This window comes from Megascapheus bottae, chromosome 26 (assembly GCF_031878675.1).
Source record: "Megascapheus bottae isolate mThoBot1 chromosome 26, mThoBot2.hap1, whole genome shotgun sequence".
NCBI lineage: Eukaryota > Metazoa > Chordata > Mammalia > Rodentia > Geomyidae > Megascapheus > Megascapheus bottae.
Genome location: NC_143534.1, coordinates 3,939,495 through 3,953,577, shown reverse-complemented (window position 1 = coordinate 3,953,577; position 14,083 = coordinate 3,939,495). Strand labels below are relative to the sequence as shown.

Below are 14,083 nucleotides of genomic sequence, written 5' to 3'. Positions count from 1 at the left end.
TCTCACACACACATTCTCTCTCTCTCTCTCTCTCTCTCTCTCTCTCTCTCTCTCTCTCTCTCTCTCTCTCTCTCTCTCTCTCTCTCTCTCTCTCTCTCTCTCTCTCTCTCTCTCTCTCTCTCTCTCTCTCTCTCTCTCTCTCTCTCTCTCTCCCCACCCCCTTTCTCCTTCTCAGTAGTACTGGAGTTTGAACTCAGGGCTTTGTACTTCAAAGGCAAACACTTTATTGCTCGAGCCATACTTCTACCACACATTCCACCACTACATCCAAAATTTTTTCTGTTGAGATGGAGCCACAATTTTATTTTTGCCTGAGCTGACCTGGAACCATAATCCTCATGCCCCCTCCAGAGTAGCTAGGATTACAGGAGTGAGCCGCCAGCACCCAGCAAAAGCTTTTCTTCCACTTTGTGTCATCTAGAGGCTTGTATGACACTGATAGTAACATGGCTTTTCAAAACTGACATTAGCATTCTCTATTATCTAGCAGAGAACCAAACAAATTCTCTTAAAGTTAACCAAAGCTGCCAACGTAAATGTTACTTTCTTTATGGAACAACTGCTTTTCCCCAAGGGAATCTAGATACTCTGAAATGCTTCCTCTTGTTTATGTCTTTCTCGATCCAGATGAACGCAAACAACCATGAATCAACCCCAAACAGAGGGCCTCATCTGTTACCATAGTCATATGAGCACGCTAATGAGAATTTAAAGATCCTAATTAAACCCAGACTCAAAATATCTTCCCCAGCACATCAGAAAGCACCAGTTTAATGAAAGCAGGAATATTACATCCTTCCAACATGTTTTTTTTAGTTTCTCTCCTGTGTTTTTCTCCTATTCCAATTTAAAGTTGATTGTTAAAGCAGTAACTATTGCTTATACATGTGTGAGCAGATTTGTGGATATATGACAATTTAGGAAATTGTGAACAGCTGCAAATTAACTTAGTCAACAGGTAGACAGACAGCTGACTGCACGCAGCCTTCATTCTCAATAGTCAAGACACTGAAGCATGGGATCCGTTAGTTTGGGCTTTTCTGAAATCTCAATTAATACACCCCCCAAAAAACCCTTTGAAGATACTTTAATAGTGTGATCAGGGGCCCAGATAATGGGCTCTAATTCCTATACCAGTATGTGAAGGCTGTCAGCGGCCCGGCTGACCTAGGTCAGGCGTCAGCCAGGTTTGGGGAACCCAGCAGCCCTGGCCCGTGAGCAGTGTCCTTTCCTCTCGCCAGGTGACAGAGGCCTTTTGTACTGTTGCTGCGGCTGCTGTTGTTGCTTGGAAGTAACTCAGGAACTTGAGCCTCTTTCCACCCCCAGCTCTTCACAACAGGAGTCACTGAGAGGGATAATGGCTGGGCTCATTCACAAAAAAAAAAAAAAAAAAAAAAGCGACTAGGACAAGGCAGAGGCAGAATTGTTAGACAGAGGGGAGAAGCAGGTCAGCTGTTGACACTGGGAAACCTTGTCACCCGTTGAGACATTCATTATGTAATAATGTTCCCACTTGAACGTTTATTTAGATCCTTATTGTTTTCAAACACTAGTTTCTTCATTCTTTGTCATCACAATCATGGGGAATTAAAACGTGCTAACGGGGCCAGGAGTTTGGCCTAGTGGTAGAGTGCTTGCCTAGCATGCACGAAGACCGGAGTTCGATTCCTCGGTACCACGTACATAGAAAAAAAGCCAGAAGTGGTAGAGCTCTAGCCTTGAAAAAGTCCAAGGACAGGGCTCAAGCTCTGAGCTCAAGCCCAGGACTGGCAAAAAAAAAAAAAAAAAGTGCTAATGACACAAGATTAAAGTGCCTTGATACCCATAAAATGGCGATGTAGAAGGGCTACCAACTTCCAGTCTATTTTTAATCTACTCCATCATACTTATTAAAGAATCCCCCTATCTTCAGATCAGGAATCCTCTGGTTTAGTAAACAACCACACTCCCCATGCCCCCTCTCCAAAAACATTGGGAAAGCCCAAGTGGAAGAAGCCTCCAGCTCTGCTCCTGGGTTGGCAGGTTGGTTGGGATACATTCTTAGGAACCAGAACCATACAATCTTCTTCTATGGGACCATATTTGGTGGGAGTCAGTTTGGGTGCAAGGTAAAGTCTTCCTAGATCTTCAGTTTTCATGCTTCACTCAAATTCACTATCATCCTTTCAGGTCATTTGAGATTGAGAGTAATGGAATGACCAGATGGTATGACTTACTTACTTGGACAGTGGTTGTCCACCAATCTCTGATTTTGAAATGAATGAGGCTCTATTGTAGTGGGCAGCAAACAGAACTTGTTATCAAGACACTGAGACTGCCTTTTCCTTGTACACTTCCGATGGAAGTCAGGAAAAATCGTTTTCTATTTTCTGTGGTCATTTCCAAGGCCTTGACTTGCTGTCTGGCTGAGCGAATTTTCTAGCAGTATTTATCCTGTCTCTACCTGTTTCTGTTGGTAGCATACATTCAGGGGGTGCATGTGGTCCTATCATGTGGTTCCCAGGATATTTCATTTCTATACCAATTGTCCTCCATTCCCTCTGTGGTTCCCCTGCCCCCAGCCTCTCTTACCTCTTAGATTATACCACCCCATGCTATAAACCAAACTTAACCAAGCTTTCCATGGTGCAATGGAAAACGTGTTGGTATCGGCACCCAGATTCAGTCTTGGCCCCCACCTATATGCAAATCTAACCTTTGTGATATTTCAGTGCTGATAAACCCAAAGAGTGGATTTCAACAGGAAAATATTTACTAAAGGATTTCTTTCTTATAAACTATTGATTTTAATATCCCTAGCACTTTGGCTAAATGTCGATTTTACCCTGAGGACTGCTATTGCAAATTTGGACCGTTTTATTTATTTATACCATTCACAATATTAGTGTTGGGAATGAATAAAGTTTGAGTCTTGCAATGTTCCCATTTAAAGTTTTTTTTTTCTGATTTGAATAATGTTGGTAATTTGCCATGGTAATTGGGGACAAGAGGCAAAAAACAGGCACCAAAAAAAAAAGCAGAGGTATATGTAGAATTCTGTGTTATTTTTCTATGAAGTAGGGTAATGAACAGCTCATTAAATATGGGGTGACCTCACCACTTGGCCTCCAGAATCTGCAACACCTGATTATCACTACCATTTAACAGAAAGCCAAATCCTCTCTCCCCTGACCATTTCTACTGCAAATGTCCAGTGTGTGCCAGTGTGCAAATGCCAGATTGTGCATTAATAGCTTCCACACTGGCTATCTCAGATCTGGGCTCACCCAGGCTCTGGAGACAGCCAAGAGCTCCACCTCCAGCTTCTCCAGGGTCCCCTCCCACCCCCCACCCTCCAACCTCAACCACCAACATCTGCCATCCCTGATAGAAATCAGAGCTGCTTTACAGGGTTTTGTGGGGAAGGAACGCACCAGCTTTCTCGTGTCCAGGGAGGCCACGAATGAGTGTGGAAGACACATTAACCCTCCTGTGCCACCAAGGGGCCCTTTAGCAAGCATCTTCCAAATTGCTAAATCACCAACAATAATGAGTACAGCTGGATGGCCGCTCTTTTTCATCTTTAACAAAGAATTTATGTTGCAAATGACTCTTCTGTTGATTATTTTGGCCTTTTGGAGTAGATTTTAGAGGCTTCCCGTGGAGAGTTTTTCTGCGTCTTCAAGCACTATATCACCCGCCTCTGGCCGCCCCTCCACTCCTCCTCAGAACCTCGCCTGTCCACTGCACAGGTGGACAGCAACCCAAGCCATCCCGCAGCTGTCCTCAGGGCCTCTTCCCCAGCCCTGCACATGGGCCTGACCCTGGAAAGATCTCCTTCCTCTCTTAGTTACTCAAGGACTAGTGCTAGATTATGTGCTCAAAGCCTCACGCTTGGTGGGCTAACACGATGCCTTTGAGCCATGCCCCCAGCCCAGCTTTTCACCAGTTATATGTACATATTTTTAGAACAGTACCTGGCCCCTTGCTTGGACACTGGTCTGAACCATGATCTGCCTACTCTTAGACTGGGATCACAGGCGTGTGTCAGTGTCTGTGGTCTCTGTGGGGAGACATTCTGCTTGATGCAGTGTTTTATCTATCAGGGACCCACCTTTCTTGGTATGCCAGGTCTGCAGCTCTGTGCCTACTTGTGGGTTGAGAAGGAGTCATGAGTTTTCCTGCCCCAGCTGGCCTAGAACCACAGTCCTCCTGATCTCAGCCTCCCACCTAGATAGAATAACAGGCTTGAGCCACGATTGCCTCTTCGATTCTGAGGGCATCATTGTGCATGTCCAGATTTGTGTCCTGGGGTCTTCAGGAATTGGGCTTAGAACAGCAGCAGAGAGAGCACACTGAGAATGATACCATAGCCCAGAACTGAAACAAGACAATGCCATTTCTGCTACCATTATTTGACTGCTTGAAGAATTTATCTAGGTTACTATGCCTTTCTAAACTTCTCTTTCTGCGTCAACACGATGGGACTAATACTCTAATGGCACACTTGTTGGTAGAATGAGATGGTTTCCCAACAGCCCCCCATGAAGAATGAAGAGGTTAGAGACAAGTTAAGTGAGGTCACACCTGGCAATGAGACTTGACCATGGAGCAGGTAATGGGAACCCACTTTGAAAGGGAAAATAATGCACTTAACACCTTTAAATACTATTCAACAACTAGACAGTAATACATTTTCAATGATATTTGCTTCAGGTACAATTAACCAATATAGATTTCATTAAAATAGTAGCTACTTATCCAAAGAGCCACGCGCATACATGTGATATGAATGGGAAAAGGAAAGATAACCATACCTGAAATGTTACATGGGTTTGCAAAAGAAAATGAACACATATAAGGGCTTTGACAATAAAGCTTTGACAGCTTTTCTAAAGGAGCTGGCATTTTGAACTTGTACTCAAAGAAAACACGTTTATCTATGTCTTACGCTTCAATTTCAAAGCTCAAAAGGACAGAAAGATCAGTACCATAGGGGTTGGAGCTACTGAGTCCAAAGTAATTAAGCAAAGACGAAAATTCTGGGCCGGGAGTTTGGCCTAGTGGTTAAAGTGCTTGCCTAGCATGCATGAAAACCCGGGTTCGATTCCTCGGTACCACATACATAGAAAAAAGCTGGAAGTGGTGCTGAGGCTCAAGTGGTAGAGCTCTAGCCTTGACAAAGTCCAAGGACAGTGCTCAGGCCCTGAGCTCAAGCCCAGGACTGGAAAAAAAAAAAAAGACGTAAATTCCTCATAACATACAATGCGATGTGTGCCTGCAAGGTCATGATTGATGTCAAACATTGATCTTGAAAGTAATAACACACTACAATGGCCCACAGACTTGTTAAGGAGTTGGGTGCTAAATTCAGGTGTATTTATCAACCCTAAGAGGTTAAATGAACTCCTTACCATCCTGTAAGTACAGCCTGGAGTTTGAATTTTTCAACTTAATCAAATATAAACTTGTTTCTTGAGTACTTTAACTGCTTCTGGAAACCAAATTCCAGGTGGGGTGGGGGGAGAAATAGTTATTCCAAAGCCTGATTAGTTGGATTTGAAGTAACGAAAGTTGACTGCATATATTAAGTCCCATGTGATTAAAACATTAAAAATTCCTGGTGTTAAATTAGTCAAGTAGGTCTCCCTGTATGAATTCTAAGTTTCTGTCTCACTTCTAACCCACATGTAATCAAAAACAATGTCATTTACATATACAAATTCAACCCTAAAAAGACTACGTACAGCTGTAATCGTGTATGTGATTTAATTAAAAACAAATCACTTAAAAGAGCTGTGCTGGGGAGATGGCGGGCAAGGAAGGGCTTTCTTTAAAAAAAAAAAAAATGGAGGGATTTGGAAGAGCAAAACTCAAAGACTCATTTCTCTGGATTTTTCCAAACCATCTTCTCAACATCCTTTAAGAAGACACACACACACACACCCCCCACAGCTGAGCATGGCAGCCCACACTTTCAGCTCAGTACTCTAGAGGCTGCAGCAGGAAGATAACTTGAGACCATGGGTTCAAGACCAGCCTGGGCAACATAGTAAGGCCCTACTCCCCCCTCCCCACCCCCATACCCAGAAATGAACAAACAAAATTTATCCTGTAAAAATCCAATTCTTTGTAATAAGTAGGACCACACCTCAACTCATTCGGATGTCATTTCTCTGAAACAGAGATGTACCTCCTGGCGGGATAGATTATTAGCCAAGGCAAGATGCTTCTACTAGCCAGGATCTTAACAAGCACGGGCATAAACACTCACAAGCAAGGCTCATTCATAGGAAAGAATACCAATAGATAAATAACAAAAAGATAAATTTCATGGAAAAACTTGGAAAAAAAACAGTCAGCCAGACCCAAAGGCTCAATAGTTTCCCTCATTTGTCATAAATAGTATAAACCTTGGACTCTCCTAGCAGAGGTTTACAATAGATATATAAGGCAATATGGGATGAGGCTAAATGAAAAGACCTCCAGGATATGGAACAAGAGCCATATAATGTGTGATCGTTGTTCTTAATGTACTGTGTTTTTTCTCAATTCTTTTGTTGCCCCTTGGTTATCTCACATTGTTACAATATCTGACCTTGTTATCTGGTGCTGGGAGCCGAGCAATGCCATGTCTAACTTTGGGCTATATCATCGGTATTGTGAATAACTTTCTGCTGAGAGGCAAGGCAACAGCAAGAGGCAAGGGGCAAGAGACAGGGCAAGGCACAAGAGGCAGGGCACAAGACTTGATTACCATTGGTTACAAATGTGTTATTGCTTTATCACTCTCTGCTGAGACCCATAGAGAGGGTATATTAGCTGGAGGGACTTCCTCAGAAGGGGGTTTTGGGGGGTGCGGGGTTAGAGTTCCTGCCTTGACAGATCTCCCTGACGTGTCTGATTGTCCTGCAGTGAGGGAGGGCTGGGTGCAGGTGGTCAGTGGGCCCTCTCTTGGCTTGGCTTGTCCTGGTCAGGGCGTGTCCTCCCTATCCCTCCTGCTGATCGAGAGGGACCAGGGAAGAAGGACCCTGACAATCTGGTACATTGTATAGATGCACATTTGTTTATTTAAGATAGGATAGGGAAGGGGGGAAACAAGATGAGGGGACGGGGTGGCGGGAGGGAAATTAGGACAAAAACATGAGAAGGGGTATCAATGTTTGTGAAGTAATGCACCTTCCATTTGGTGAATATAATATAACCCTTCTATTAATTACAATAAAAAAGAATTTTTTAAGATAAATTTCAACCCTATGTAGTTTACCACCCAATGTAAGAAAAGCTTAAAACTCATTGAGTTTTCTTCTTACATTTACCTTCATAAGACATTCTTTAAAAAATGGCTTAATTAGCATAGACTCCTTTTAAAAGTTGCAGACTACATTTGGTGGCTCACATCTGTTGTCTTACCTGCTTGGGAGGCAGAGAGCAGAGCCTCATGGTTTGAAGCCAGGAATAAGTTAGTAAAATCCTATCTGAACCAGTAACTATGTATGTTGGTGTGTGCCTAGTGTTCTGGTTACATGGAAAGTGTAAAGTAGGAGAATTAAAGTCCAAAATGGCCAGGCGTAAATGGAAAATCTTATCCTATGAATAACTTGAACAGTACAGGCTGAGTAGTGGTCCAAGTGATAATGTGCCTGCCTTGCAAGTGTAAAGTCCTGCGGACAAAAAAAAAATCCCTGACAACACAAAATATGAGTTTCAAGGGATGAAGAAAAATAAACTAGGAGGGTTATAGTGATGGTGTGAAGCCATTGGCTCTTCATAATAGTGATAAGACTTGGGCTCTCACTTTGCTTTCCTCTTATCCTTTTTATAAGGCAACGATGTTGTCTTTTTATAGCAACAATATTGTTATAACTTACAGCTCCCCAAATTAATGGCTTTTAATATGATTGGGGCCACACAGTTCCTATCAAGAGAGTAACTCACTGGCTCTGGCTCATGGGGTTCTACCCCGGAGGCCATCTGCCGGTAGCTGGTAGGAAAGAAAGAGAGATGCAAAGGCTTGAGGAGGCGGGGAGGAAGAGAGTCAGAGAGACCAACATGGAGAACCTCTTAGGACTTAGCTTCAATGGGTCGACATTCTCCAGGACTAAATGTACAGTCCCAGTTTACTCCAGAGCCAGAGAGCAAGGAAATGCAATGCTGTCACCTGCCAAGGACGGAGAGGAACACACCAGATGAGGCCAACTCTGACCACTGAGGCCAACCTGCTGCACCCCCTGCCATGTGTCTGGATCTCTTCAGCAAGTCATGAGCAAGTGATACACCGTAACCTGCATCCATCACAAGGCATCAGAGCGGAGATTATGGGGTGTTTGTGTTATAAATGAACATATATGTCCCCCTCCAAAAATTCATGACCTAGGACCCCAATCCCCAGTGCAGCGACATTTGGAGTAAGGAAATAAAGATAAATGAGTTCAAGAGGAGAGCGACTTTATCCTAGAGCACAGTGTCCTTAAAACAAGAGAGAAGCAGGAGCCACACTCTCTGTGAGACTGAAGATTCACATTGTCACCCCCATGGGCATGAGAGACAAAGCATCAAGCTAAAGTGGACTTGGCTCAAACCCGAGGATCCAAGGCCCTTCCCCTGACGGAGGGACTTGCTTCGTCATTCTTCCTTCCTCCTTCTCTGGTTTGGAATGGGAATTGCCCATCCTACCCCTATTTTACTGTTGTTTTGGGGAATCCTAGAACTTGTTTAGTTCCCATCGTTTACAGCTAGAGAGGAATTTTCTCTCAGAATGAGTCATATCTGGAGTCTCACCCATAGCTGCAGTGCATGCCGCGATTCAGATAAGACTTTGGACTTCAAATTTTAACACTGATGCTGAAATAAGTAAACAGTGTTGGGATGAAATAAGCATATTTTCCATATAAGAAGTACATGATGGGAAGGCAGGAAAGTGCAGACTATATACCCCCCATTAAAAAAATCACATATTGAAACCTTAGTTGAGTCTCAAACCCACAGGTCAATGCCCACCAGAGAGCTGACTCTTACTCAGTGCACAGCAAGATGGCAACACAACCAGCTGAGAGAAAAGGCCTCAGACATCTTGATCTGGGGCATCCAGCCTTCAGAACTGTGAGAAAATAAATGTGTGTTGTTTAAACAACAATCTGTCAGACTGTAGCCTTCCATGATAACCCAAGCAGGCAGTTTGTTACAGATGAAGAAAAATGTTAAGAGAAACTAATAAGAAAATGTATCAACTGTATTCTGAAAATGATCACTGCTTAGACAGCGATTTATACATCCTCCTAGCAACGTGCCTGGGAATTTCCAGTAATTCATACACTCCGTCACCCATGTAAGATGTGAACCATTGTTAGTGACATGACAGACTGCACACCATGCTGTAACTTAGCAAAATGGGTTCCTCTCTTAGTGAGGGCAAAGCTAATAAGCACTTTCAGAGGACAAAAGAATGGAGGAAGGGTGATAACTGGACCAGGAAAGACAGAAATGGAGTTATTTCCAAAAGAGTTACCCTTTCCCACTAAAGGAAGCCTGGAATTTTTCTTCAGAGAATGTATACGTATTCGCCTAGGATGGCACTTTAGGGTGGAAATTACTGAGCATGCTCAGTTGAAGGTCATAGTTCAAGATGGCAGACACATGCCAAGACAAGTTTAACTCAAAGTCATAGCATGAACATTCAAAAGACTAAAATGGTGGGCAGAAATGCTTGTGGGCATGCTCAGCATGCCAGCATAAAGACAACAGACAGGAATACTTCTAAACATGCTCATCTTCTTTTGCCCCAAAAGGTTTTAGCTGAAACTAAAGGACACATTGAAAGTACATTCATTTGCAAATTCGATCCCAAGGGGTCCTGTCTCATCTAGCTGCTATTAATCCTTCCATGGAGTGGGGAAGTGTAAAACAAACACAGGCCATGCTCCCAGCCCACAAATACACCATTAAATTGGGATTATGGGATTAAAGACAGGACGCTCTTAGGAAACCATGCAATGGAAAATATAAATTCCTTCATGGAGGTTGCTGGCTTTACAAATCCAGAAGACAGAAGAAGTGAGAAATAGATTCCAAAAAAAATTTTTTTGTTTAGCCACCTCACTCAACCAGTATGCCTGGATTTCCAAAACTGTTCTTCAAAGACCCTTTTACCCTGAGACCACAGAGAAAAATTTGGAATTTCCTCCCTTTCTTACTGCATTCCCTACTCCAGGCTGGATAGCAGTTAACATGCCATGGACTTATCTTACTGTCCTTCAATGTTCTTTTGTTGTGTGGCCCAATTTGCCTATGTTTTCCAAAGTATTTACTCGATGACTACTACATCTAAGACTGATGTGAGACTAACAATTTTGATATTTTTGTTAGGTATGGATCAAAATTCTCATATAATTCTCAAAAGACAAGTGATGGTTTTGGTATTTGCAAAAACATGGGGGGGAATCTACCCCCCTCCCCTTGCCTGGCAAATAGCATGTTCTGTGTAAGTGCTTGCTAATAAAAAAAAAAATCAAATTTAGCCAGGAGCCAGTGGTTCATGCCTGTAATCCTAGCTACTCAGGAGTTGGAGATCTGAGGATCGCGGTTCAAAACCAGCCTGGGAAGGAAAATCCATGAGACTCTCATCTCCAATTAACCACCAGAAAACCGGAAATGGTGCTATGGCTCAAATGGTAGAGTGCTACCCTTAAACTGAAAACCATAGGGACAGCTCTCAGGCCCATGACAAACCAAAAAAAAAATCAAATTTAAAAAGAAAGGAATGTATTTTTGTTATTGGGGACAGGATTTAAGAGATCAGAGACAGAGGATTTCATAAAAGATGAGGACACAGGTTGGGATTCAGTGGTATGCCTATGCATTGGCAGAATGAGGAGCCCCACACTGGAGACATGTTTTTACCACTAAACTGTGATGGTAGGACTGAGTTGTCAGCTATCTCAGGCCAGGAGACCTCTGGATAAGGAAATCTCCCCACAAGAAATATCACCAAGCTGCTCTGATCCGTTCGAGCCCACCTCTGCTAGCCAGAAATCCCCGTCACTCTCCAACCCGCACAATCAACCTGAAATCCCATTGGTCCCGTGCTTTGCTCAGCCAAGTAAGTCAAGGAATTCTTCATCTGTGAAAATTCTAAAATCCAAACCAAATGTGATTTGTTCTGCTTCAGCATTTCCTCAAATGACTCCATTAGGAAATGGCTGTGGCTCAGGGCTAATTAGCTCATAATGGGTGCAAAGCATCGTGGGACACAGGCCTAGAGGACCATCCAGGGACCCTGAGGCATCTGTGTGCAGCGTGGCCCATCTCAGGCTGGAGGTGTGCATTTGCTCATGTGCCACTACAAACAGTATCACTTGTTCTGCACCCAGAAGGAAGGAAGCCCGCGGCGGGTCTTGGGGACAGAATGAATCCTCGTGATTTCCTCAGTGCAGTGATATCCCTGGAGTGCCTGAGTCAGGTCTGTGTTCCCATGCCTACCACAACCTGGTTGTGTAAATTGGTTACATCCCTTCACTGGTTAAAAAGGAAGGTCTTAGCTGGGTGCTGGAGGCTCACAGCTGTAACCCTGGCTATTCAGGAGGCTGAGACCTAAGGAGCATGGTTTGAGGCCAGCCCAGGCAAGAAAGTCAGTGAGACACTTATCTCCAATACACTACTCAGAAAAAGCCAGACGTGGAGCTGTGGCTCAAGTAGTAGAGCACTAGTCTTAAGCAAAAGAAGCTTAGGGACAAGTTCCAAGGCCCTGAGTTTAAGCCCAGGACCAGGAAAAAAAAAAGGGGGGGGAGGGAGTGATCTTAGATCTTAGTATCTTTCTTGTAGGATGAAATGAAGCAGGCAAGGCATACACAAGACCCAGCACTGTGCCTCTCACATAGCTGTACTAAGTGGGTATTTTCCCATCCTATGGGAAGGAGGATTGTCTTTAGGTTTCAAATGAAGTTGATTTTTGTATATTCTATGTAATTACTTGGCGGTGCTCCAAGGACCTTAGGGAATTAAATGACTTCTCTGTGTGGCTATTCTTATCATTCTGGGTCATTGGAAAACTTTTAGAAAGAAGAACAAGCAGCTAAAGGCATCGTTTAGATGCCCAGCACTACGAAAGAGATTTTTAGAAGAACCATCAATGGTTCTGTCCTTGAAGCAGGACTAGTCTGGAGGAATACAGATTAGCAAACCTTATCAATTAGAAACTGAATCCAGAGCTGACAGAGATGACGCCACGGGGTGCCATCACAGCCGCCTGAGTGGGGCCATCATTCCCCAAGATATTTAGCTCAGAATGCTTCCGTCAAAGGAACAGAGACTGGACAGGATCCTTGTTGACTTGATGACGCTACCCGGAAGGAGGCGAGCCCCATTGCTTCTCTCCCCTGACATGAGGAAATCTGCAGAAGGGAGTGTAGCAAATCCCACTCTTCCTTCTGGTCCACTTCCGGTGTCACCTTCCTCCAGGCCTTCCTAGACTCTCTTACCAGGTGGCAGGGCTATGTGCCCAGCCCAGGGCTAAAAACATAGATAGACACTCATTCCACATCTCAGTTTTGTGCAAGACCTCACACACAACAAAGCCTTACAAAGTGCAGAACACCACGTGTCTCTGGGGTCCAAGTCAGAACTTCCTCCAACAAATCTGGACTCTTAGAATCCTTGACAATATGGAAGCAGTGAGCCAGGCCTACCTCAGAGACTGTGAGGTAAGAGCTGCTCAGCTAGGCTTGTCCCTGGGAGACAAAACTTGAGATGGCAGAGGTCTCCTGGGGCTGTCTGTCATCTTTGTGTCCTCTGTGCCCCTACCTGGAGGAGCTCTACAGGCCAACCTGCTCCAGACTGGAGCTCAGAGGTAGGCTTGAAGTTCTCAAGGGAAACAGTAGTGTGAGATGACCTCATTGGCTCCCACACTGAAAAGGCTGGGATTTGTCATCCATCTTTTCTCAGGGATAAAGTCACCCACCTTGGCACCGAGGACCAAGTAGTAGAGCTCCAGACTACTGTGTGCCGCTGTGAACACTCCTGGCCACCGTGCTGTGATCCGGGAACCCCAAGAAATAATCAGATCAACTGCTCTCCCTTCTCATTCCGATCAGAAGATAGGCTCCTCCAAAACAAATAGGAATTACTACATGTGTGTGTGGGGGGGGGGGGGGGGAATGTAGCTAACTTCACTTTTTTAATACAAGGAAAGAAGAAACAAATGCACTATCAGCACGAGCAACAGCAGCCCGGAGACGGCCCTTGAACCTCTGGCTGGGCGCAGAAGAGGGCCCTGGAGATTCTTGCTGACCTCTTCATCACCACAGAATGAGGAAGGAAGAGGATATTGGGTTATTTTTTGTGGCAGGCTCTAGTTTTCTGGAGACAGCCCCGTTCTTGTCGTCTTGTGTGTCCTAATGAATTTTTTATGAATTCATTTATAAAGTGAATTTTTTACTACTCAAGTCAGATGGTTCTACATCAGAAACCTGACCACATTTAGAGTGATGCCTGCTCAGTATCAAAAGGTACCCAGTATAAACCTGAAGATCCGGTTCATAAAATAAATGAGCTCGACAAAGATGTTGAAGGTTCTGAGGTGGCTGCATAAAGATTTGGTCAGCACCTGCAGTGACTGGGAAAAATAATGATGGCAGGATAAAGAATAATCATTTAAGGCATCGTTTTTGAACACTGATTGAGTACAGGGCACTGTGTTAAGTATTTAAGAAGCATTAATTAATTTAATCCTCACAAAAATACTGTTGGGTGGAAATTAAGAGGATTACTTTGTAAATGAGGAGAACAAAGCTGGAAGGTTGAGAATGATGTGCTGGGGTTCATAGGCTCCAGACCCCGAAGTTCTGGGACTCCAGCCTGGCTTCCTGAGCCAAGCTGGGCCCCAGTGGAAAACATAGGCCTCCACATTTAGGAACAGGCATCGTCTGGGGCACAGGACTGGAAAAGCAGAAGAAGGGGGTGCCCACAGCCCCCACATTTTCTAGGCCACTCTGGCTTTGCTCTTAGGCATATGCTGCTTTAACAGAAATGTGGGTTGCCTCTGGGACCTGACGCACAGTTTGGTGTGTGCATGCCTCTGTGTTTTCATGCATGTGCGTGTGTTGTGTGT

At 44.1% G+C, this 14,083-nt stretch overlaps 1 protein-coding gene across 1 annotated transcript in view; it reads left to right on the top strand.

Annotated features, from left to right (window-relative positions):
• Window positions 1-14,083, top strand: part of Adarb2 (adenosine deaminase RNA specific B2 (inactive)) — a 324,779-nt gene that overhangs the window by 264,438 nt on the left and 46,258 nt on the right. The window lies entirely within an intron of this gene.